This window comes from Rhamphochromis sp. 'chilingali' (assembly GCF_963969265.1).
Source record: "Rhamphochromis sp. 'chilingali' genome assembly, chromosome: 4".
NCBI classification, from domain to species: Eukaryota; Metazoa; Chordata; class Actinopteri; order Cichliformes; family Cichlidae; genus Rhamphochromis; species Rhamphochromis sp. 'chilingali'.
In genome coordinates this window covers 34001394-34026995 of record NC_137948.1, presented here as the reverse complement: position 1 = coordinate 34026995, position 25602 = coordinate 34001394, and the positions used below count along the sequence as shown (strand labels likewise).

The 25602-nt window shown below is 42.4% G+C and overlaps 1 protein-coding gene across 5 annotated transcripts in view; it reads left to right on the top strand.

The window, feature by feature from the left end:
* Positions 1–25602, top strand: part of mgat3b (beta-1,4-mannosyl-glycoprotein 4-beta-N-acetylglucosaminyltransferase b) — a 58453-nt gene that overhangs the window by 8574 nt on the left and 24277 nt on the right. Inside the window, exon 1 of one of the 5 annotated variants that reach the window (XM_080880053.1) lies at positions 1388–1846. The exons of the other annotated variants lie outside the window; for them this stretch is intronic. The gene's annotated coding sequence lies outside the window, so the exon portion shown is untranslated. Of the gene's footprint in view, positions 1–1387; positions 1847–25602 lie in introns of those variants that run through there. 5 annotated transcript variants of the gene reach the window in all.

Genomic DNA, 25602 nt, shown 5'->3' with positions numbered 1-25602 from the left:
TGCTGAGAGACAGGGCCTCGTGCAAGAGTCTGTGAGGTGTGTGTGTGTGTGGTAACGGTGGTAGTGTTTGCAGGAGGAGGAGCAGAAACTGAAAGGGTTTGAAACACACTGCAGTCAGAATGAAGACGTGCAGCGAGCAAGACAGGGAGCGAACGGATGCACTGGATGACTAGTGAGGATGAGGGATTAGTACTCGGTAGGCCTGGGTGGAGAGAGCGGGGCCCTTAAAAACTGCCTGGACTCGGCAGATCCACCTGACCCCAACAGCTGAAGCTCGCATCATTTGCCAGATTTGATTAAGAGCACACTCAAGAGATTTCTCCCGCTGTCGCTCATACGCTGTGAGTTTCTCTTCAGGTCTGCTTTACTGGCACGTATAAGAGAGAGGAAACCTCAGATAAGGGAGTCGAAAACGTGAAGCGTGCCGCGACCGTTACGGGTAAATCCTAATCTGCCAAATCTCACGTTTTGTTTTTTTTTACCCTGCAAATGCAGGAACCCCTGACTTGTGTCTAACTCCTGACAAAGAGGCGAATAAGCGTTGAACCTGTCGTTTAAGGCCGCGAAACGCAGACCGACAGATGATTTGTCCTCTGTCTGTTTTTCCCAGCGGCAGCAGAAAACAAACTTCGCTGCTGGTCCCATCATCCGCCCGGTTTCTAATACGAGGAATGCTGAAGCTTTTTCAAAACGTGATCAAATTTTAGGTTATAGTATACACAAAACCTCTTCTCTGTAGTTCAATCAGCATGCATTCTTTCATCCTTTTCTCCTCTCATACAGTTTTTTCCTTAATGTGTGCCCTCTATCTTCCCCCGCCGCCACCCCCCCCAGCCTGCGACTCAGGTTGCAAGGCCGAAACAAATGGCTTTGCTGGCACACAGAGAGGCTGTCAGTTAAAATTGCCAGGGGTGATCTGGGTTTACGCGCCCAGATCAGCAGCCTTTTTCCTGTTGCACTACATCCTGTTTCGCAGGCTCTCCCTTTTCTTTTCTTCTTTGTTCTTCCTTTTTTTGTTAGGAAATCAGCTGTTAGTGCCAACTCGCCCAAGAGTCAAATGTCTTGTAATGATAATATTGCATTGACTGCAGATCAAGTTCGAGAAGGATTTTGACGCTCTCGAATCTCAGAAGGAAACGGCAGCCTCTCCGTTGCTTCTTGAGTCAAATGCGCTGAAATTTGTAATAAGAATTTTTTTTAAAAAGCGAGAATGTGTGCAGGAAACGGCCACAAACCAGTCTTGTTGTTATAAGCAGATGGAGGCGGACATCTGATATCCTGCAGTGTGCGAACGCCACTGAAGGACAGCAAAAGGGCAGTGAAGACAGATTTGCATGAACGAAGGAAAATCCCAAACAAAGCAAGAGCTGGCTGACTTTTGTTCACTAGGATTGGCTTTCTAGTATTGCAGTAGAGTGGATGTAAACACGGGTAGTGCAACAACCCACAAAACACACACAAAGGAATACTATTTTCAGAATTAGGGTGGAGCCACCTGCATGTGTTGCTTTAGCTGCTGGCAGTGGGTGTGCCCAACAGGTGTGATCATGTTAGTGCCAATCAGTCGCTCACCAAGTTAACAGAGCTTTGATTAGCACTCAGCATGAAGCAGGCCAGCTGCCTGCTGCCAGCTCTGTTCATGCGCTAACTCGCCGCCACCATCGTCACTTCCTGATGCCCAACAGCTGGCTGCACATGCAGCTGCTTCGACCTCTTGTTTTGTTTTTTTTCTACAGATTGCTTGAAAAGTTCCGCTTTTCTTGGGTTTCAGCCTAAGAAGTGAAAGCAAAAAGTGACAAATTCACAGTTCAGCGTGACCGTGTGTGAGGGCACAGAGCGGGTTGAGGTAAGAAGCCTGAAAAATGTTTGTGTGAATGCCTCCTCAGGCCCCCTTTTTAAAGTGGCCTGCAAGGTGGACCGGGGTCCAGAATGTTGCGCCGTTTAAGCAGAGCTGTTTTCAAAGTGATCTGAAACGGGTCTTGAAGGGATCTTTGAGAAACGCGTGCATGTGCAGTGAGGGGTGAAGTGAGAAGTGTCAAAAGTGGTAACCAAAAAGTGTTGCAACTGAAACTAGTTCTGATTCTGGAGCATGCAGTTTTAGCCCGTGCCACATTTTCTGCACGCTCCTGAAGTGGAACAGTTGTAGCCCGGTTCAGCAGCTGCTGGATGAATGTAAATGGATCCCGGTCGCCATCACTCGTTTGGGGGAAGCAAGTTTCCTGCTGAGCGGGTTTAAAATGGAGAACGATGTTGAAGGGAATGTAAAGGATGACTGGCTCCTGCTTAGAGTAACTCTAGCTCACCTCCACACTGAGGAGTGCTGCTGATGAAACTGGAGCTGAGGGAAGCCGAATTATCCTGGAGGCCACGTTGGTCCCAGCAGTTACTGCTAACATGATCTTTATTCCGTTTGTTGTGAGTGCGTTGTTTTCAGTGCTGAGGCACAGGGCGAGCACTAAAGCAGTTAGAAGCCATTGTCTCCTCCAGCCAGCGGGTAAACGACTCAGCAACACGGCAGGAAAAGCTTCAAAATAATCAGTGTAAATGTACCTGGATCATACAATATCTATGTTGCATCATTACCGCCATGGCTGTAATCTGTGCTGTGCACAAGCTGGAGTCGTCCCAGCTTCCAGGATGTGAAGATCGTACTGAGCTCACCCCACTAGCAGGTTACGTGCACAGCTTGCCTCTGCTGCTGCTGGGGGAATTGAGCTGTGTTCCACCTCTGATCTGGCATCTGTAGACAAACACACACACTCACTCACTGGGCTGGGCCTGCTGGCTGTGCTCCCACTATTCCTGGAGAGTCAGTCTGACAAACACATACATCTCTTTCCTTGTTTGACATCTTATTTCACGCCATGTGCATACAGACCCTGCCCTAGAAAAGACTGAGCGTTGCATGAAACGTGGATAAAAAAGGAGAGTGCTGATTTGGAATCCCTCTCATGTGTTTATCCAGTGTAATCTAATCCAGATCTCCTGCACATACCTGCATCACGATCAGCCCCTTCTGCCCACATGTGCTGCAGGATCAAGTGTTTAAAGACAGCACTCGGGAAGGGGTATTTGGGGGAAGTGGGAAGGTGCACCCCCCCACCTCGCCTTAGGCTTGAGTGTTCCCAGTCCTCATTAGACGGTCGGGGAGTGTTTGATGCCTGGATGAACGAACAGCTACAGAGTTTTCCCGCCACTGTCGCTGTCACGCGACGAGCTGCGCTGATAAAAATAACATCTCGCAGCTCAACAGGTGAAAGGTGGCGCTCTGGTGTTCTATGCTGAGAGCTGAGAAGCTATCATGTCAGCTGCACGTGTGTGTGTGTGTGTGTGTGTGTGTGTGTGTGTGTGTGTGTGTGTGTGTGTGTGAGATCGAGGCCAGGTCTATTAAATAAAAACACCGGTGGTTTTAAATTTGTGGAGTTTTTGCTGCATTTGAATCCGTTTTACAGCGTTTCCTGTTGATAAAGAGCTGCACCGTGGCCGTTAATGCACACTGACAGGAAATAAATAATGGGCAACAAGCAGCAACGTGACATTTAAATGACACAGAGGATTCTGTTTTTTCACCGTCTGTTGATGAATCACTAAAAAGAACTACTGCTGTAATTTTCTGCATTTGTCATGTAGAAAAAGTGAGATGCGCTGCTGAAATCTTCTTTAATGTTATTTTAGGGACTCATTGAGTAGCTAAACATCTTTACAATAACAGAAGGAAGCGTTTTCACTCATCTGACCCACTTAAGATCAAAGTGGGCTGTGTGTGGCCCACGATGTCAAACAAGTTTGCCATCCCTGATGTAGGCCTGTCGCGCGGCCTTCTTTCAGTGGTCACTTTTATATTAGTAATTCTTACAGGTTCATTCACAGAAACTCTCCACAGAGACAGTCATAATACAATATTTGTTCTTCTCTCTTTCTGTTTTTTTTTTGTGTGTTTGTGTGTTTGCACGCCATATTTGCGCTCATGGCAACGAGTATTGTCAGTATCTAATTACGGATCATGAATGTTCGGTTCTCTGGATCCCCCACAGTGTGTCTGTTTTAATCTCATTGCAAACTAGAAAAAGAGCTCACTCGCCACGAAAGACACGCGGTGGTTGTTTTGCGTGCCACTGTTAATTTACGCGTGCAGTAAATTTGCTGTGCTGAAAGTGACGAGCAAGTGTTAATGTGGTAACTTTCACACCTCGTACAGAGAAGGCAGTGTTTCCTGATGGTGATAGGTTCATGATAGCGAGTGCAGGATGGGACGTTCACACACAGCCTTAGTTTGCTTTAGTTGTCATTTTGCAAAAGTTTTTTTTTTATGTATTGTCAGATGATTTTTGATCACTTGGTTTATTTAGAGTTCATCAAATGCTTTGCAGGCTCTGCTAGTCTTTCTTTTCCAGTTCATTAGATTAGACACCGCACAATTGTTACATACTTCACGATATTATTGCAGTTTTTAATAATCTGTGATTATACTGTGTATTGCAAAACATATATTACAATTTATCAGCTTTTTTCCAACTACAGATTGTCCACAAAGTTAAACTTTGTGGCGCCATGCAACCCCACGCACGGGGCAATCTGCAGTAACTCGCTAACTGGGATTTGCCGCGTTAATGCGGTTATGGTGTTAACTTGACTTTAACGAGATTAACGCTGACAGCACTAATAGAAATATAACCAGAATACAACCAGCATGCAGACAGTTAAGTAGAGTCCAACTTGTACTCATTGACAGACTCATTCACACTGATGGCAACATGTTGGCAATCTGTGTTTACAATTTGGTGGATTATTTGCAAACACTGGACCATCTCTCTGAGAGTGATTGCAATCAGTCCAAATAAGAATGCAACTGTTTGCAGACAGGTTGCTTCCTAGCAGGTAAAACGAGCCCTCTTGTTATCATTAATAGTGATATTTGGTGTCCCTGTATCGATACAATGTTACCACACAAAATATCATAATGATATGTTGTATGCATGTACAAAGGTCTCTCAAGCATATATGAGTCTTGCTCACCGGTTATGAAAATTTGAAGGCTTGACTTATCAGCCTTCTGAGCTTTGTGTTTACCGAGACCCGACTATTGCTCGCTGTCGTATGTGCGCTTACTCTGCCTTTGTTTGCTTTGGCTTACAGCAGCATTCAGCAGTCTTTGTCTTGTGACATCTGCTAGCCTATAAAGATTGCTGTCGGACTCATTTCCGATGCAAATAGTTTTACGAGAAGCTGAAGGTGCTTTCGTCCTGAACAAATCTTCGGATTAATTAAAAAAAACAACTTGTTCTTCTCAAGTGTGTTAATCAATATTGTACCAACGGGCATCTCTCACAGAGTCTGAGATATTATTCATGCTGTATTTTAAAGCTCAGACTTATAATACAGTGCTGGTTCTAGTTAATAAATCCTCCTTCAAAAGCGCGCACACAGACAAACACACACACACACTCTCTGTCTCCCAGGCAGGGTCTTTAGGGTGCTTGTTGTGATGATTAAATATGGATTTCTGCTCTGGCAGGTCAAACTTGAGTGCGGCTGGGCTGTATGTGTGGGTGTATGAAGAGCACTCCTCGTACCGCTGCTCCTTGTCACGGATGGTACTGACCATCAAAGGAGCAACATTTCCCTTCTCTTGCTTGCTCTCCCTCTCTCCCCTGTCTGTCCCTTACCTCACACTGTTTGGTTGGTACTCCCCCGTTCTAAAAAAAGGCACTTTCTCCCCTCATGTCCTCACCCCTCCTCTTGCACACAGACACACACGGCAGGCCAAAATAGAAGTTGTTTGTCCCTGAGCATGTATCGCTTCCTTTTTTTTTTTTTCTTTTTTTTTCTTCATCGCCCCATTTTCTCTCTCACCCACTTCTCGCCCTCTCTGTTTTTCTTGTTTTTTTTTTTTTTTTTTTTTGTTTTTTCCCCTACCCTCTTCCATGCTCGGTCACCTTAGTGTCACCTTACAGCCACGTCTACGCTGTGGAGACAGGAGACCCACCTAGGTGAGGAAATGGTCCTGACCTGCCCTCAGCCTGGCATGTGTGTTTATTAAGGCTGCAGTGCCGGAATGTACCACTGCCACTCGTTTTATGGGGGTGGGTGTCAGTTGTATGCCAGCTGGAAATGATGCACAGTTCATGCCTGGGTCAGAAATGAATATGCAGAGATGTCTCTGTGTGTTTTGCCTGTGCTGTGGACCCAGATGGTTTGCATTTGGCTATCCAGAACAAAAAAGAGGAAGTTGAGATAAAGTATCGAGTTCTCTGCTGGGTAAGCACAGTTTTGGCGGTTTTGCAGATTAAACGACATCTGTGTATTTAGGTGAAAAACTCACTTTGTGTGCAAACACTGTTTCATCATTTCAGTGACCTTATTTTGACCCTTGGGGTCACTTGTGTTCCCTAATGTCATGCAGGTCAAATATGCATATGTGCACATTTGCATTACAGAGAAAACCACACGTAATAATTATGTGTCAAAATTCTTCGAGTGGGTTTCCAATCTTTACGTGTGTCGTTGCGCTGCAGTGTATGCATTCCTACTAGTCCCACTTACCATTTTATATAGAGGAAAATATAGAAAACGTAGGCTCAGTTACGACTTGGAATGTTTGAGCATGGGTACATGAACAGTAGGGCTGCCACGATTAGTCGACTAGTCACGATTATGTCGACTATTAAAATCGTCGACGACTAATTTAATAGTCGACGCATCGTTTGAAGCTTTGTAAGATCACAAAGGACACAGGAATGAGTAGTAGGATTTAAGAGTGTAATAACGGACTGAAACAGAAGATGGCAGCACTGCATGTACAAGGATGCCAGCTGCCGTTAAACCCCGAAGAAGAAGAAGCTGTGTCCCAGAATTCATAGCGCAGCTGTCAACAATGGCGGCAGCTAGTTAGTTTTAACTTTACTCTTATTATTCTTTCTGGGTCACAAAATAAACGTTTAACATATTTTCAGGCGAGAATGTAGCTGTGTAAACCTCAAATATCTGCTCAGTTTATCAAGACACCACATATTTTCAAAAGCGCTCCGACGTTTTCGGAGACGTCTGTTACCCACTAGCTCGTTAGCTAGGCGGGGGCTAGGCTAACTAGAGCCGTGAGAACACCGGACTCCCGGCAAATCGTTTTCAAACCCACCGCCGTCTTTCGCTAGTCAGGTTAAACATATATATAAGTCACTTAGATAACTTAAAAATGTTATTGTTTGGCTTTCTTTAGTATTTTATTTGTTCCTGAGTAAATCGGTTTGGCTGAGATTAAAGTTATAGTTTTTTGCACAGCTAAAACTGTCAAGCAGACAGCTGATTATCAGAAGTGTGAGACGCTGGAGAATATACTCCGGTGTCCTGTTATATTTTAGAAAGCAAGGAGTTTATTAAACTTCACCGAAACAATCTGCAAATTTCATTAAAAATTAATAAACTACCATCTTGTCTTTATTTTTAGTTAGCACAAACACTTCAAGCTGTAAGCTAATGATAGTTATATAAGACCAGATGCTGCTGGTGCAATAAGCTGTACGCTGTACGTCCAATGGATGATGATCTGATTAGTCGACTAATCGCAAAAATAATCGGTGACTAGTCGACTATCAAAATAATCGTTTGTGGCAGCCCTAATGAACAGTAAATTCAACCGAAACATGCCTTAGGTCTGTCAGGGCGAAGCCTCTGACTTTATGCTCCTCATCACTTGCTTTTTGTTTGTAGCTTGCCTTGTCATTATCTACTTTGCAAATTAGCCATTCACTTAACGACTCAGTGATTATGGAAGTCAGATTTTCATAATATATAAAGATAACCGAGATGCTGCAACAGACTGAGGTTGAAAAGGATTTTCTGTGGGTGGCGACACCTGCTATTCAGGCGAAGGCCGCAGCCACTCTGACGCAAATCTGACAAATCGTCACAGGGCTGCGATGACGCCACAGTTGTCACATATAACAGTGGATGCGGTGACCACAGATGAGGCTTTAGGCTGGGGCTGTTCGATATAACGATATATATCGGATGACGATATAAAAACGTCTATCGTTTCATTTGACGCTATTGTTTGTTGTGTGGTGTCGCAAAATAAACTGTTTACGGCAATATTTTTTTCATCGTTTTGAAAGTCACTGTAGTGGTTATATTAATTTCTTAAAGTTCTCTCTTTCTCTTATATTTAATATAACCACACTACAGACGGACAAGCGCCTGTTTTTATGCGTTGTTGTTAGCAACAATGACGGTAAAACCATCGCGTGTCCGCTTGTTTATTAAAATAAACTGAATCACGTGAAAGAGGATGCAGAGTGTTTACGGATGAGAAGTAAAAAAGAGCCGTCAGGTGCTAAAAAAAATCAACCTTAGACTCAAACGTTAGAACAGGCTCTTCTTACACGACGTGTAATAAATACTCACAAAGAAAACGCCGGCCGTTACAACTTGCGTCTAAAAATGTATAGTTTCATGCATCGGTTAAAACACTCGACTCCAGGTACACGAGGCCCAGCTGCAAACACTTCACGCAAGTCGAGCTGCCCGAGATTCACAGAATTTACAGAAAATGTTGCATTTTTGTGATTTATATCGTCGTCGGAACGTCTTATATCGGGATATGAGATTTTGGTCATATCGCACAGCCCTAGCTGGACTGGAAACAAACAAGAAAAAAGGCTATTAGAGCCACAGATATGAGATGGAGGAGGGGATTATGATTCATATTCACCAACAAATAAAGCAGTCCGGTGATTCAATGAGATTTGTAAGGGTGACGCATGGCTATCACATCACATCATCATTTTGGCTGTTGAGAGATGCGTACGTCAATGAGGAGGCTGTCACCAGTAATGTGAGGGAGGTGAGACGTGAACACGAGGGTGGGAGAGGAAGATGAAGGCCAACTCTTTGTCTGCGGATGGACGGCCGGCTGAATGGATGGAGAGAATGAGAGGGAGAGGACAAGCAAAGACATTTTCATCAGGATTATCCTCCAGCCCAGAATCTCATCTGGGAAAGTGGCCCAGTGCTTACCGATCACACAAACGCGCAGACACAGACACACACAGACACAATGCCGCAGGAGGCTGCAAAAACTGGAAAAGCTGTACTTCACCTCAGTTTGCCCAGGAAAGCCCCTCTTTAAAGCTGCTTGCTACACGCCCCTCAAGAAATGTTGCTGGATGTTGTGACTGTGTGTGTGTGCACAGGTCATTTGTTTGTTATCCTCACTGAATCTCAGTGGATTTCCTCCTACCTGATTTTACTGTTTATTCATTGTGTATCTCCAAACTCCTGCCCACCCTCGGTGCACCGCAGCCAGGAGGAAAGCCTTGATAGCAGCTTGCTGCTTTGTATTCTGTAGCTACACATGGAAGCTCGAGGCCAGGGGCCTCATTAAAAGAGTTCTTAGATCCTGTACTTAAACTTAGTCTTTGGTTAAATCCTGGCAGTGTTCTTACATCCAGTACGGAGCATAAAAACCCCTCTCATGCATGTCTGAAGAATCATGATTCTGTGATGTATAGACCTAATGGCCAAATGTATCTTGTACCATTTAGCAGCACAGTCATTATTGCTTTGTAAGTGGTAGTGACATTACTAGGGTTTGGTACTGTTCACAATTGAACTGATGCCGTTACCTGGAATTTGGTATCGATACCCAGCGGTACCTTTTCTTTTTTGGTACTCTAAGCATTTTTAATGATTATATTCAAAAATTTGTCTTACAAAGTAAATAATTAGTTCTCAATTAAAACATGAATTTATGTATTTATAACATTTTCCACATCATAGCACATAGATCAGTGTCTGACAATCTTTGAGACAACAACTTATCCAGTCACCTAATTAATTACCCGAAAAAGAGAAGCTGTCTATGTTTTAATAAAGTTTCATCCGTGGCTTTAACCATAGTATTCACCGCTGACCGCTGATAGTGACAGCAGCAGGGGTACACAAGGGTTTACAGCATTTAGTGGTACCACCCGGTTGAATGTGGCTTATACGTGTGGTCATTTTTGTTGTAACTCTGGTCATTCATGTTACTGCTACTAGCAAAATATTGGAACTCACTAATGAGTCTACTTTGGTAGCGTTGATGAAGTCGTACAACTGAAACGTGCTTGTTTTGTTTTTTGATAAACTTAAACAAAACTCCTTTTTGTTTTATCAATACTCTCCACGCTGTAAAGATCTTAACATTCAGAATTGAAAGCCCATTTCACCCTTTACTGTTAAATTTCCCTGTGTTGCTCATAGTTGATGTAATTTAGCCGCTGAGCCTTAGCCTGCTAGTGTTAGCTAGCTATGCAATCTGAACTTCACTGACATTAGCAGTTCACCATAAACTCTACCTTCATTTTTTTTATTCATTTATCATTAATTTCAGCATAAACATACTCTGAAAGTTTTATTATAACCTTGTGTAGCAATTTTTTTTATTTTTTTATTTTTCTGAAGGTAGTTGGCTGTATAGTAGTCTGTATGAGTTTCACTACTGTTGGCTAAAGGTTTCTGTGGTTTTACTGGGAACAAAATCTTTTCTGTTAATATTTTTAATCCACTTCTAGGAAATGTATTTTCTCCCCCCGTACACCCAGGCAGCCTCTCAAGCTGCTCTTGGTTTGTGTATTTCACTTTTTGGGTTTTTCTTATAAATATTGTTGCTGCTCTACACCTGTAGAGAGTTTTCTTGACACTATTTTTAAAAGTAGCATTACGTAGAAATGAAAAGCCTTGTATTCAAATGCACACACGTTACGGAGACTGAGGTTAACTAAAATTAAAAAGTAATTTGACAAAATTTGCCTTAAGATATTGCATTACCCTTTTAAACCATGTTCTAGCGAGACACTTAAATGAATTCAAAAAGGTGTATTAAGAAACTGTTCTTCTTAAATTGCGTTTAATTTTGGAGTAATTTATAAAACCATAAACTCTGCTGTTTGCTTCCCATTTAGCTGTTTGCTTCCTCCCTAAAGAAAAGTAAAGCTAAAAACTGGAAACTACGTATTCACAGTTGACTCCTGCCCTTCTGAAACAGTCACTTCGGTAAATTATCAGCCAATATTTGAGCTGCACTATAAAGGCTGCTCCAGATGTTTATATCCATACAAATATTCATACATTTAATTTGAAATGTAATGTTTTTTAAAGTAAGCTTTGGTCTTGACCAGGACTGTTTTTTGTATTTTGGACCAAAATTAAAACACTTCAATGTAAAACTGATCTGGCGTCCATATGTTCAAAATTGGGAAATTTGACAGCGCAGACAATCTCAGTGTGACATGATCTTCTGGGAATCCCAACACAGGATACGAGAGAAAACCTTAACAATGGTACATATTATGCGTGCATAAATAGAGCTTAAATACATTGTTTTATGACTTTATTTTTTGGCTTATGTCAGCTAATACCTTTGCAGAAGAGCTTTGTCCTGCGATTGTGACATTCTTAAATTAATTTCCTAAGAATTACAAAAAGAGGAAATGCAGCAAAGTCAGATTAAGTGACATGTACAGCATCAGTCTTACAGTTATGCTAAAAAGTGTACTGATTAAACTTTTTTTGTCCCCATGGATTTTATACAGTGCGATGCACGTTTCCAGCGAAACAGCAACCCCCCGCGCAACAATCATGCGCTTCCTGTCTCCTTTTTTAAGTTATTATTTTTTTATAATGCTTCTTAATGCTTACCGCACAAAGTGCAGTCAAGGTTGCGTAAACTGACACCACTCCCATTTGCACTGGATTTCACATACCTACAAAGCTGAAATGGGTGTCACAGGACCACAACTATTATCTATCAGCAGCTAAGGGAGGACAGATTGTGCAGAAAGGCTGTGCGAGAGACCCAGTGTGTTCGGGGGTTTGCGTGTCCAGGTCGCACACCATGCCTTATGATAAAATATCTATTTTTAAGTTAAACAAATTTTTTTTAGCAAATGATTTCTATCAGTCAAACTGAGTTTCAGCCTCTGTGTGACATGCCTGAATGTGCACGTCAACCTATTGTTATTTTAGGATCGTTAAGCTACACAGAGATTATGTTAGAAAAATCTTACATGTACTGATGCAGTCACATTACTTTTTTTTTTATTGGAGCTGGTTACATTGATGTAATTTAAATTCAAAGATGGCTTTTTAAGTTTTCTGTGTATGTGTTTGTGGCTGTTCGGACACACACAGTCCCTCCCCACCAGCAGCTGTGACACAGCACTATTTCAGAGACAGGAGGTGGTTCCAGAGTTGAATGGGCTTTATTGTCTTTGAGTCAAGACACACACACACACACACACACACACACACACACACACACACACACACACACACACACACACACAGCGTCTGCCTATGTCTAAGATTCTTCATATGACATTTGACACATAAGCACAACGTGGAATGCAGTCAGTTTTCTTGATGTCCTGGTGGAAGTCTGTTGTTTTGACAGTAGTTTAGCATCAAGAGCTCGTTTAGAGTTGGAGACAAGGACTCGTTTTTACTTGTGTTGCTATTTCTGGAGGAAAAATAAATCATGCACAGGAAAAATGTGCTTTGGTTTCTTAGATCAAGTTTAGCAAAATGGCTCTATCTTTGAGTCTACTGAGGAAATCTGACTGAGATTTCACCTTCTTCTCAATGCTCTCCTTCCCCCCCCCCCTCCTTTCTTCGTCACCTCACATACACGGTAGACATCTGACCTTCCCTGAGCCTCGTTCTGCTGGAGGCGTCTTCCTGGTTAAAGGGAATTCTTCCTTCTTGCTTTACCCAGGAGTTCGATCATAGAGAATCATCTGATTGTTGGGGTTTCTCTCCAGTATTGGAGGGTCTTTATAGCACCTCGAGGCAACTGTTGTGAATTTGTGCTTGATAAATAAAGCCTCATTTAGAGTGGCCTTGGTGTATCTATGGTCCTTATCTCCTCCTAGATTACTGGACCAATCTTCATGAAACTGCCTTTCAGTTTGTCTCAGGCTTGTTAGCATGTGTCTCTATTGGAAAAACGTTAAAAAATATAACTAAGATAAAGATTTTACCAGCGACTGATTGGCTTCATGCGTAGCTGGTAATGTAAACTGCCACTGTTTCTGTCCAGATGAGACCTGAGCGTCTAACTTTAAGAGAACTGTTAACACTTTTTAGTTACAAAAAATAGTTTTATCCCAATAAATTAACACTGTTTGTTATAACATGTACAATTCTATGCTGGCAGCTCCACATAAGTGGCTAACCTGATAGTAAAGTGTCCCAGGCTTATCAGTGCTGATATTAGAATTTAACTTGAAGCTAAAGGGCTGACTGTATTACCCAGTAATGATTGTGTTATCTATTAATGATCTCTCAGCTTGTTGACCTCCTACCTTCCTTTTAAACAGAGGCGTAACTAACAGCAGTTGCAATATTTGACAAAGGTCATTTGTTTTGTTTTATTGCAGGTATAAAAAGCCTGAATTTTGAACTACAGTCAATGTTCTACACACATGATAATGTTCAACCGACAAAGTTTTCTTATCATAAATGAAAGCAAGAAGTCAGCACTCGTCTCATTTGGAAGTGAAGAATTCTGATGAGGAAGTTGAGCATCTGGAAGTTTTTAAGGTTAAAAATAGTATAAATGTGTTCCAGGGAACTGATTCCTTCCTAGTTTTTGTTGTTTTCATTTCAAACTGGTAAAATAACATCACGCATATCAACTCATTTGTTACAATCTCCTTTACATAAGATTTGTCAAACAAATGTAGTCAAACTAATGCAGCGCCTCACTGCTTACTTAGATGGCACAAAGGAAAAGCGCATGACCTCTGATCACCACAGATATGCTGCACTTGACGTAGATATGACGTACTTTAAATGAAACTAATTAATCCACTGCATGTCTGTCTTTGTAGCGCTGTTTGAGCATTCTCCTTTAGAAAAGTACGTGAATAAAGATTATATCAGTAATAAAAGCGACTGATTGGCTTCACGTGTAGCTGGTAATATGAACGTCCATCCTTTCTGAAAAGAATCGTCCGATTTAATATCGGCTGTTCCAAATAAGTGTCTAATCTGATGGTAAAATTGATATTTATTAGTATCTGAGAATCTTTGTTTTTTTGTTTTTTTTAAAACAACCTTAATTTTGACTGTGTTATTGAACTGCTGATGGCTGTGAGCAGGAGACATGGAGATATTATGGATCTACGCTGATGGCAAAAAGAGTTAATAGAGGTGTGATGGAAAAAGTACACTGAGGTTGGGGGCACACACACACACACTCTTAAGCGGACACATGCTTTTAGACGTGTTGTTGTTCACACTCACATATGCTCTGACACGTCTATATTCGTGTCATGCAGAAATGCGACCTCTTTTTGCTGTCGTTCTTTGATACTGTGAAGCACAATCTGTGGGTTTCTGACCCACACGGAAACAACAATATAAATTAGCTTGCAAAACATAAAGCTGCACATAGGTGGTAGAAGTGGTCGTAAATAACTGCATGTATGCAATCGTGCTGTGCACAGTTCGCTTAAGAAAATATCTGCTTTTTCTGGTGTTGTACACATGCAACCTGCACGAGATGGATCTGAGCTGGGGTGAAACAGGTGGAAGCTTCCTCTTCAACAAAGGACCCACTACCTGTTTCCCAGCAACACTCACTTTCATGATGTCTTTGCTCTTTATCTGAATATCTAAAAAGAGGCTTCCCAGTACGGAATACCTGAAACACAAAAAGTAGGAATAACAGCAGCCATTCACATCTCTGACATCAACCATAACATCTCAACGAAGCTCACTCAACTTCTTGCAGAGGCTTTTGCTAACAAGCATTGATTCTTAGTTTCAAGATTACCGCAGTCATTAGCAGATGCTTACTGAGCTGTTTATTCCACTGAGGCTCTGCTATGAAGGATCTTGCTCTGTGGTCGCCTGGGTCAAGCAAACCCGCTCGACTTAATCACACCAGAAACATACAAGCTTGTTTCTTTTTTTTGATAAGTATTGCTCGTGACCTGTGAGGACGTTTGGCATATTAAATTGAGAAGCGCAGTTGTTCTCCGATCACAGGGCCGCGCATCTGATCAGAAACTTGTTGTGACACATGTATTCAAAATTTCCTTTCTCGTCTTATTTCCTGTCACAAGCTGCTTCCCCTTTTTTGTTTGTCCTTTTCCCTGACTGAGGTACAGCTTGTGCTGACTCTGCAGGTCGTCATTATCAAGCTGCCATCACTGTTTTTTGTCAGTGAAGGATTGTATTTTTCATTAATCAGCAAATGATTTCTTGCATCTGCACTTGGCTGTTGAGCTCTTTAATACGCACTCATGCTTTCAGATTACCTCCGAATGTGTCTTAGCATTGTCTTGCTGAAGTAAGAAAGCACTTCCCCGACGAACATTTCCCAATAATAGGATATGTTGGATTAAAAGCTGGAGTGATCATCGCACAACTTTCGCTCCCCAACTCCTGTTCCGCAGTAATACATCTCTTACATTAAAACGTGCATGTACTCTTCTGTTTGAATAATGGTCCTTTGACTGATATATTTGGAAGCTAACATTGACTGATATTAGCTATTTGCTATCAGTATTGGCAAAAAATATCACGTGGGAGAAACGCCTTTCAGCCTGGTCGTGGTGTTGATGATGTTTGCCTACCAGAGGAAACTCTACTCTCCTTCTTGTTGGCAACACATTTAGAAAGCTGAATGTCAACCTCAGTCTGAAGCTTTCGGTCAATCGGACTCGAGTTTTAAGCATAAAATAAAAGATTGTACTGAGATGCCTTATGACAGAGGATGTATTTAAAACATACTTTTAAACCGTTCTGGCTATTGCTGCTTATCTATGAGCAATTTGACTTGATGAGAAACAGGAACTGTGTGTGTTTGTGTATTCAAAGTGATGTGTGTTACATTTGAATGTCCATAATTTGCTCTTAAAGACTCATTGACTGGGCATGAAGTTGGAGGAAAGCCCCCTGACTGTTATGTACCCCTCACTGTTTCAGGCACATAATGCTGCATTTATCCAAAAAGAGAGAGGCTGGCTGTGTGTATAAACGATCCAGTTTATATGTGTGTGTGTGTGTGTGTGTGTGTGTGTAGACCGAATTGCAATTCAACCAGATGGACTGTCTCGCCATTGTCAGCTTAATTCAAGAATTTGTTGTCGCGTTGTCAGTTCAAAACTTTCTTTGTGCCTTAACGGGAAACTTCATTTGCAGCGAATCAATGAACACAATGCACACTCACTCAATAACATATACATGAATGCGACACATTAAAATGAACAATGGAGGTGGGTTGACCTTCGTCAAAGCGAGAGTTGCTATATGCAGAAAACTCATCATGTTAAGAATGCACTCATTTCACCCCACTGAATCACGTTTTGTCTCCTACATTGTCCCCCTCCTACTCGCGCTAATTAATCTCATTAAAGAAGTCCACCCACCCCTCTTACTTCACTCTTCACACATGAGTCCTTTCTGCCACGAACCTTTTTAAGGTTAAAGGAATGTTGTTTTCCTTCTTGGTTGCTGGGGAGCAGAAGCTTTTCCTTCTGCATTTAATACAGCTGGTTGATTGAAACAGAAGTGATCCAGGAAATGAACCTTATTCTTCTCCTCGTGCCAGAAAATGTAAAATGTAAGCAATGCAAAGGAGCAGGAAATTGAATGAGCAGTGAAGTGGAGGGCTGCTGGTGTGTTTCAGAGGTGAAACTTTGCAGCACACTGTTGTCAGCAAGCATAAGTCACAGGCTTTGGTTTGTGAACTGTTGTCAGCGTATAGAGTTCAGTGGGCTGCGAGTACGTCGACTAAAGAAGGTAATTCAACTTCTCTGATGGTTTTATTTGAATGATTTATCATACAGTGGGTTTCCAACTGGGGTAGCTGTAGAGGTTCTCATATCAGCGAGGCTATAGACTGGCTTTAACTCTAAGTGAGGCTCAGTTCATGAAACCTCCGGGCATAAATAGTCAGATGGGACGCAGATGGCAAACAAAAAAGAACTGGGAGCAACAAATGTTATTATTAAACTAAGAATAGAGTCAGAAGCAGGTGTTTGGTTTTGGGAACAGGTAGCTCGAGCTGATGGATGATTTAGAAATCGCAAATCCCAGAGGACGGTCATCCAGGGTTTAATCAGATTTGGCTGCTTATCCCAGCCCAGCAAATGTACTGAAAAATGATATCTGGTGATGTCACTATAGAAACATCCAGTCCATCCACGGAGAGAGCTGAGAGAAAAAAATCTATTTTGTTCATGGTCACCCGTCGGAGAATGTTTCTTTTAAAGGTAAAGTTGGATATTGTACTTGTGGATATACGCAGAATAGTGTTTAATTACATAATTATATATGTTCCAACAAGCTGATACATAAAATTAGAAGTGGGTTTGGGGATTTTCGGAAGCCGCCATGTTCACCCACTGTGTTTCTATACAGTTGCTGGGAATGGCATCTCCCTTCTCACTAACTGCATTTTACATATGTGGCTAGAGACCACCCACACATGTAGTACGTCAAAGTGGAGGAGAAAAGGAGTCATGGGTGTTCACGTGCTGTGGAGAGACATCGAAATTCATGCCTGAACCTCCAGTTTCAAGATATGAAAGATCAAGTTGAGGTTTTATCGTCCAATCGGCAAAGGGACGCTACTGGCTAACTGTATGCCAGCTATCGTTAGGCTCGAGCGTTCTAAAAATCAAACTTTCTGCTGAGCAAAACTACCAATTCTCAGTTTCAGTGGCTTTTATGTATGCAAAACGGCACACATGCAACTATACAACAGCTTGATTTGCAGGAACTTGGACTTCATTTGTTTATCAGGCGTGAGCAGTGCATCTGTGCCTAAATATACTTCACGTGAGTTTTCTGCCGGTCAGTCGAGTATCTCTAATTTATGCTCTCAGCGCTGCCTGCAGCATCTGTCCCAAAGCAGCTACGCCTTCACAGAAACTAGTCTGATGGTTACTTAAGAAAATGACCAAATTTCCAGTGTTATTTTTGTCTGCTTTAGTTGCCTGTGTGTGCGTGATTACATGTTCTCCCATCTTAGTAGGGGTAAGGCGCTAGCTGAGTGTCACATTCACCCACTGCCTGTATCATTAACAGGTTGTCTTGCAGAGTATAATGAGCTGCCAGTCACCTCTCCCTCCTTTCACTTTTCTCTCCAGAGGCAGGTGGAGAAGCCTGATGGACCGTTTGCTTATTTGCTTATTTTATTTTTTAAATTTGTCTCCCGTCACTCAGGGTTGTACCCAAGTGACATTCTGCGTCTATCAACGAGGGGCTATATTTACCTCAACAGAAAGGGTTTTCAGGATTTATCAGTGGCAGGTCATCACTTCTGGATTGTGGTGGCTTGTGGGCACAAATTGCACATGCTTGTTTTATTCTCTCTCAGTAATTTGGCATTAAAAATATAGCACCCAACGTGTGTTGCCAGGATTGGCTGGATATATCATTTGCCTATGTTCTTGCTTCTGCGTGCAATCTATGCAAAGCTGATGTTTTACGGTGGAGTTAGGAACCCAAAAACCCTCAAACAAAACATTTTTTATGTTGCTCCAGCGAACAGACGCACACTTACAATTCATGTCACAGTTTCACGAGATTAAAGCTTTCAATGTACAGTCACGAATAGCAAAATCTATTTTGTAGTTATTAATTAGCCTGTGCTCAAAAAACAACCACAAAACAACAAAAACATTAAAGTTCTTGCGAGACCAGACTTACATGGGTTCGTGAAACTGTCGGTGCTCCAGCACAGGGAATGCTTGAGAGAAGTGAGTTTCATCTTCCCTCTTCTAATGCAATCACTCCATTAAAGCAGGAAAAAAGCAGAGAGAGAGTGAGATCATTTGCATTTCAAAATAAAATGTTCCACTTGCCTTCAATCAAGCAAAGCAAGGCAGAAGCCTTAAGTGGTTCATCAAACCCCTGACAGCCATCTGCTCCAGTTTGATTTTGTAGAATGAGCCAAAAAAGAAGCAGCAGCCAAGTAGATGTAGAGCTAGTGTTTGTTTTTAATCTGTGTATGTCCTTATATATGACAGGGCTTAGCTTTTTGTTAAGTATATATGTGCTTGTGGGAATGTTGCCATCTCTGCAATGATTCCCCCTCTCGAGTTCCTTACTAGTCAGCTTTTGGCTGCATCGCTGTTGTGACGTTATCCCAGAAGGATCTCATCCTCTGGTCAGACGTGTTCCAAACTCCACCTTCTTGGACTGCAGCAAACCTACAGCAGGTGGAGAAGTCATTCGTGGGCCGGAGAGCAGAACAAAGAGTTGGGGACAGTCCGCAGGGTAAGGGCACTGGAAAGGCGCTGGAAGGATCTAAATGTGTGGGAAACACTGAGAGTAGATGCTCATTCAACACTGTGATGTTTGAAGAATTTAGTTTCTCCAAATGAAGATGTCACAAACGGTGAAAGGGCGGAGACAAACTAGGGGAATTTTAAAAGGTCAGCACCGGTCTTTATGTGGACAATAGTTTAAAGAAGGAAAGCTGTGCCACCTCCATCTGCCGACAGAATAAAACTCGATTTCGTTGCCTAGGTGTGATGAGGCCCGAGTCACATGGCAAAATATTAGTTGACATATTTCGATAAAGATGTGTAAAACAAAGTTATTTCCCTTCGTCATGGCGCTCCGGAGTGCAAACTCGAACCAGGTGACCTGGCTGTTTCCACTGAGCTCATGCACAACAGCTGTATTCATACCTTCATGTTGTGACTTGACCAGGTTTTCAGTCTTCAATAAGTCATTTCCAGGTTCATGTAGAGGTCTAGAGTGAAAATGTAGCAGAAACTCTTTGTGAATTTGGAGCTAATCTGACACATCATCATGATCTGCTGCTACTTGGTTTCAAGCCGATGACTGAACCAGTCATAATTTCCTTCCTTGCAATATATTATTATCATTTGACTTTGTTTGCACATTACCTATTAATAAAATGTGTTCCAGGAGCACTCGCACCTTGGAGTTCATTGTTGTGTTGTCTGGTGATTTGTCAGGGTAACGATAATGAAAAATGTGCCATGTTGAGTTGATGTGCTGAATGGCTTCGCAGGGAGCTCTGAGGATTTAGCTGCTGATGTGTTAAGCTTTGCAAACCTTTTTTTTTTTTTCTCTCTTTTGCCCCGGCCGCCATGGGAAGCAGAAACTAGTGGAGACTTTATGTTTAAAGGCCTGAAACAGAGCTGAAAGAGGAAGACAGAGGTGGTAGAGGATGGAAGGAAGGAGAATGACAATGAGGTATCAGCTGGGGGAACTTTAAAAATGTTCATAGTAGTTGGTGTGTGTGTGTGTGTGTGTGTGTGTGTGTGTGTGTGCGCGCTCTCATCTCTGGGAAGAGTAGCATGAGCGCTAGCAGGCGAAGGAGCACGGCACAAAAGCACATCCAGCTGACAAGAAGCTCAGGTTGCCTGACATTTTCCTCCCCCACACACACACACACACACACACACACACACACACACACACACACACACACACACACACACACCGTTCTGCCTCTACATTCCTGACCTTTCCAGTTGGTGCTTTTGGGCTGACGAAAGGGAAGAAGGGGTCGTCAGAGATAAGAGCACTTGAGATGCAAGTCGGTTTGCTCCTCTCTCCAGATGGTCAAGGTGGACGCTGGCAGGGAAACGTGAGCCACATGTAGAGCTAAAAGGATTGAATGGATGCTTGTCCTCACGTCTGCTGCTACAAGAAAATTGGGGGAAAAAAGAGGCATCGAGAAAGAACATGTTTTTTTTTTTTGTTTTTTTTTTAATATGATAGAACAACAGCACGACATGAGAAATATCAGTGGGTAAATAATGAAGCGCTCATATTCTAATCGGGTATTATCGTTGCAACACCAAAGTTTGCAAAAGTGATAACGTGAAAACAAGGTGACGTAGGAGCTTCATATTGATACCAGAGGCTCAACTATTAAAAATCTTGGACCAGGTCCAATCTCGGTGCTTGACCTCGAGATCAGAGTACGTTTTCTGAAAATCTTGTGAAAGTGATAACTAGAGAACCAGGTGCTGTGGGATTTTGAAATTGATACCATAGGTATGCCTACTTAGCAGGCTGAGGGGTAGCACTGGCAGTTCACCAGTAATTTTCAGGGCAGGTGACCAGCTCCTTACACACAGAGGTGCCATCCAGCAGAAGTATGTGCAAAACACTTAACTGTTGCTCTGGAGGGTTGGAGCCTGCGCACTTCTTATTCAGGTGAAATCAAATCACCAAAATCCGCTCAAAGAAGAAACTGATGCACCTCAGAGGCCTCGTCGTGGGCGACCGTGGCTCAGGGGGTTGGGAATCGCATCTGTAACCGGAAGGTCGCCGGTTCGATCCCTGGGCTCTGTCCTGGTCGTTGTGTCCCTGGGCAAGACACTTTACCCTACTTGCCTACTGGTGTTGGCCAGAGGGGCCGATGGCGCGATATGGCAGCCTCGCTTCTGTCAGTCTGCCCCAGGGCAGCTGTGGCTACAACTGTAGCTGCCTCCACCAGTGTGTGAATGTGAGAGTGAATGAATAGTGGTATTGTAAAGCACTTTGGGTGCCTTGAAAAGCGCTATATAAATCCAATCCATTATTATTATTGTCGAATGTGACGCTTCTATGGCAACACCGCTGGAGGCGGATCTGAGGTGTCATAAGTGTGGCTCTTGAGTTGCACCAGTGTCTTGCAAGGTCTTTTCTCTTGTTTCACAAGCTTTTCTCGTGGTTTGCTTTCTTTTCTTTTTCCCCTCTTTCCGTTTCCCAGCTCACAGAATGGCAACATGTCAGCAGTATTTTGCAATTGTAAGTACAGTGGCAATAGGTGGGATGTCCATTGTCACTATTCACGAATCAGGAAGTTTCTGGAAGTGGAAATGGATCAAAGGTCAGTGCATTTTTTCAGAAATCTGCCCAACCTTTTAGAGCCACTGTTGAATCGGCATAATTAGGAACAGAGCACAGCGCTCGTGGTGCTGTTGGAAGTATCACAAAAGCCTCGAGCTAGTTCCCTGGCTGTTTTCTTTAAAACGATCCTTTTCATTCTTGGATGGTTCACAGAGAGGTTAAAGCGGGACTTTAATCCACAGGGCGGTCATGGATCAGGGAAAAGGCAGTGGAACTCTGTTTTAAGAACTCATATATGTTGGCTGACATTTTTACTGTGGCGTAGTGCTTCTTCCAGACTCTGCTTCCCTGTGCGGTTCCTAAAATTAACTGCCTAAATGTCAAGCCTGAATATGAAAGAGGGTGTGGCGTTAAGAACAGTGTGTTGGCGAGATAACTGCAACGGACAAAGAGCCGAAGTCTCTTTTAACCAAATCGTGCTCGCTAGTGCAGGAAAGCGGTGTGGGGGTTTTCCTCCTGCCGCGATGATACGCGGTCAACTTTCCAAATACACACACGGAACCCAGAAGCTTTGAATTCCCACCGTGCACGGCGCACTTCCTGAACTGTGCCTGTAACAGATAAGTGAGCTGCGGCGTGCACACACAGGCCTTGTGGTTGCAGTTGGCACTGGTCTTGCTACAAGTCTGCACAATGCATCAACCTCCCACCCTACATGTGCTCAGGCCTACGTTATAGATGTGCCAAACTCAATCGGACACTTGCTCTCTCACATGTGCGACAGCAACTGCTGATCAATCTGTCACTCTGCTTGAAAACTGTGCCTCAGGCTGGAAAAAGAACCGTGGTAAGGGTGAGAGACAGGAAACAAAGGTTTTTTCTTATTTTTACCCCGGGGTTGCACAAGGTGAGGCATCTGGTTATGGTATGAGTCAACAAATGGGTTAAGCTGGCAGGCTTACACTCTCTCATATGTATCGACAGTTTCATATAAATACGGGGGGATGACTGCACTTTAAAGCAATTTAAAGCTCGTGTCAACTTTTACAAGGAACTTTTTCAAAGCTGCGCATGACAAATGAAAAGCTTTCAAAGAAATCTGGGGGTTTTAATTACAGGTGCCCAGCCGAACAAGAGAAGGACATTTATTATTATTATTATTATTATTATTATTATTATTATTATTATTATTATTATTATTATTATTATTATAAGTCTCAAATGACCAACTGAGTGGAATCTGGGGGAAAAAATCCTGATGAGGATTTCATTTGGTTTTAAAATGTTGCCAGCTGTTCACCGCTGTGACAGAGCTGTGTCTGTGCAGCACTCTGACAACCATTAGCTGGAAAATTGCTCTGAATGTAAACAAGTCCAGATTTGCAGCTTTGTAGTGGCTCCAGCAACAGTTTAGTCACTGTTTGTGTGCAGAATTGTGCTTTATCCAGCAGTGAAGATGAGCCCGTATACGTCCAGTGTAGTGTTTAAAGTGACATTTAGACTTAAACTACAGTCCTTTTCTGCAAACTGCTAATATCAGAATCTATTTTACACTCGTCTTAGTTGACTCATTTTTTCCGCTATTTGTTTCTCTCTCTGTATTTGACCATTTTATTGTTGTGCTTATATCACCGTGGAGATGGATGAGTTTATATTTTCAAAGCATCAACCTCCCACCCTTCATGTGCTCAGGCCTACGTTATAGATGTGGACAGTGCTAATAGCTAAAATATACTTTCACTATGCCGATGCTTAGGTTGGTCAGCCAAGTCGAGCAACATATTAATCACTAGTGATGTGCGGATCGATCCTGAAATATCGATTCCTCCGATACCAATCATTTATGTTCTAGAATCGATTCTCACATTAAAATATCGATATTTTAGTAATTTAGAGTAAATTTGTAGTTTATCATTAACAGGAACACAGTGGAAAGAAACTATAACATTCGGATTGCCTACATTCAAAGGAACTACTTCCTCTTCCGCCTTTCATAGTCATGTGCGAAATACGGCTGTATAAATGTCTCGCAGCCCCTTGGCGTGCGCACTCACAACAATGGCTGAGCGTAATTGTGCGGATGTATTTTACCTCCACAAACAGCTGAGCCGTGGTTTGCAATAAATGTGGCAAAAAAAGTGAGGTGTTGTGGCCATACTTGCCAACCTTGAGACCTCAGAATTAGGGAGACATTCAAAAGGGCTGTTTGGGCGGATAAATATATTTTACAGGGTTTATTTATCGGATAAAATACGTTAAATGTCACCGTTATTATTGGCCGGCCCGGAAACAGCGGGGGTGTCCAAATTCAGAGGCTGCTTCCACCTGAGGACCGGCCTTCGCGGTCTAAAGAAAGCCGGGTAGTACGTCACGAGCTCCCTCGGTGGAGTGGAACTCTGCCGTCTGCTCCTTGCTGTCTAAAATATAACCGGACACTGACGTAAACTCTTCTGTTTAATCAGTTTTCTGTTTGACGTTTATTCAGCTGTGTGAAAACCCCGGAGGAACCCTCCCGAGGGAATAATAAAGTTTAATTTAATTTAATCTAATCTAATAACTTTAATCTCAGCCAAACCGATTTACTCACGAACAAATAAAACACTGAAAAAGCCAAACAAGAACATTTTTAAGTTATCAAAGTGACTTGTACATCATGTTTAACCCGAGTGGTGAAAGACCGCGGGGGTTTGAAGACGATGTGTCGGTCGGCTCAGATATTTGAAGTTTACACATTCTCACCTGAAAATATGTTAAAAGTTTTTTTGCGACCCAGAAAGAGAAATAAGAGTAATATTAAAACTAAGTCGCTGCCGTCATTGTTGGAAACTGGAATTGGCTGGGCCGCGCTATGAATTCTGCGATATGGTTTTTCAACTTTGTTGTCCGGGTGGAAAATCTGGAGAAAGGTGGGATTCTCCCGGAAAAATCGGGAGGGTTGGCATGTATGGTTGTGGCAACATCACTAACCTTGTCAAACACCTCAGAGTAAATCATATCACAAAATATGACGAGCGTATGTTGAGGCGAACTGAAGAGGAGGACAGGGACAGGTGCTGCTAGGGTGAGAGTCTCTCACGGAGTCCTTTAGTCCTCCAGGCAGGCAAGGTGTTCAAATAGCACACAACTTTAGTTTTTTTATTTCTATATGATGAACTCTGCATTATTAAGTGATAAGAAGAAGGTATTCTGATGTCCTGTAATCATTATGACGCTATAATTTGAGATACAATAAATAAAATCCGTTTTGTACAAAGTATCGGTATCGGATCAGTATCGTCGATACCACCCTGAATATTACTTGGTATCGGATCGGAAAGGAAATCAGTGGTATCGCACATCACTATTAATCACCTTTGAAACCACCTTTGATTATCTGCAGGATTTATGTTGCCAGCAAGGAATTTACTGGCAACATAGAAACAGTTTGGCATACAGACTTTACAGTAAAGTATTGCCAACTGTTGGTTTGCAGTATTATTCATTTCTTACTGTAAAGTGTGTATGTGTGGCTGTCACAGCACTTATTTATACATTAACTCCCTTTTTTCCTGGGGAGTGACAGTATTCTACTTACTCAACTTATTAGCAACTAGCTGATCTATGGATATTGGTGTGTGTGTGTGTGTGTGTGTATATAATGGCTAATAAATGGAAAATTAAGGAAAAAAAACACCCTTGAGCCATGTTAGGCATACCGGCAAGAGTGTTTGGATCCCCACAAACACAAAAACAGCTGATTACAGAGCAATCAGAAAGAGGATAAACAAGGAAGCCTAACAAATGATGGCA